Source organism: Crocuta crocuta, unplaced genomic scaffold, assembly GCF_008692635.1.
Source record: "Crocuta crocuta isolate KB4526 unplaced genomic scaffold, BGI_CrCroc_1.0 scaffold267, whole genome shotgun sequence".
NCBI lineage: Eukaryota > Metazoa > Chordata > Mammalia > Carnivora > Hyaenidae > Crocuta > Crocuta crocuta.
Genome location: NW_027531899.1, coordinates 493,886 through 495,080, shown reverse-complemented (window position 1 = coordinate 495,080; position 1,195 = coordinate 493,886). Strand labels below are relative to the sequence as shown.

General features: G+C 55.4%; 1 protein-coding gene across 1 annotated transcript in view; it reads right to left on the bottom strand.

Annotated features, from left to right (window-relative positions):
• Window positions 1–1,195, bottom strand: part of COQ8B (coenzyme Q8B) — a 16,215-nt gene that overhangs the window by 7,644 nt on the left and 7,376 nt on the right. The gene's annotated exons all lie outside the window — the stretch shown is intronic.

Genomic DNA, 1,195 nt, shown 5'->3' with positions numbered 1-1,195 from the left:
GAGGGGGCTGTGGGGGAAGGGGTTCAGGGGGGCAGGGAGATCAGAAAGGCCAGGGGAATGATGTGGGTTTTATTCTAAGGGCACTGGGAAGGGGGCTTCCAGATCTCACGGAGGAGCACTCTCGCCCAGCCCTGTTTTGAGGCTTGTATTTTTTCCTTGCTTATAAAATTTCTCCTGTTTGAATTGCTCCTCCTGGGCTGATTAAAGCACCATCCCGTTTCCTTCTCTCCCCTATGAGGAGGGTGCTCTCCCAAGCGTGCAGATTCCGGCCACCCGGGCTGTTAAGGGCTGATCTGGGGCTGAATCCCACACCTGAGTCCAGGGCCCACGCCCCTACCCACTGCCTTCTACTGCCCCTTCTCTCGCTCTGTATCTGCAGACCTTGGCTTGATGAACCCGTGGGCCATGCTGTGGAGGGTTTCACCAAATGTATTTTAACTGCTGCACATCACGATGCTTCTAAGATACAACCACATGGCTCCCTGCCGGTTCATTGATTTCCGCTGCTGTGGGATATTCCGCTGATGGATTATACCATAATTTATTTATCTACCCTGCTGGATGAACTTGATAGATTTGGGCTGTGTCCAGTTTGGGGCTACTGCTGCTCTGAGCATCCTGGAAAAGGGCTGATGGCCTACACCAGCCCAAGTGTCCCTGGAGCATTTATTTAGCAAGGAGGGGCATTATGGGGTTGTATGGGAATACTGAGCCTGGAGGATGCCAAACTGAACACTTATCTCAATTTCTCCTCCTGCCCACGGTATATAGGGGCTGGCCTGGAGCCCTGTCCTTTCTCGCTCGTGTTGCTGTCAGACCGCTTATTCTTTGTCCAGCGGAATGACGGTATCTCGCGGCCTAAGTGCCTGATGACAAGTCCTTCTCCCTCACCAGACTCCATGTGGTTATGGCCCACATGGTCCCATTTGACAGATGAGAAAAGCGGCAGAGAGAGGAAGTGGCGTGCCCGAGCTCGCAGAGGGCACAGGGGATAAATCAAGGCAGGGGTGATGGAGGGATGGATGAGCGAATGAAGAGAATAAAGAGTCTGCAGGCCCCACCCCAGGGTTCCAGCTGCCAGTGGCCGGGGTGGGGGGTGTCCCGGGGTGGGGGTATCCATTTCCCGCTCATCCTGGGAGGGAAGCAAGGGGTCCCAGGAGGTGGGGGGGGGCTCTGCAGGGGGCTCAGCTCACCT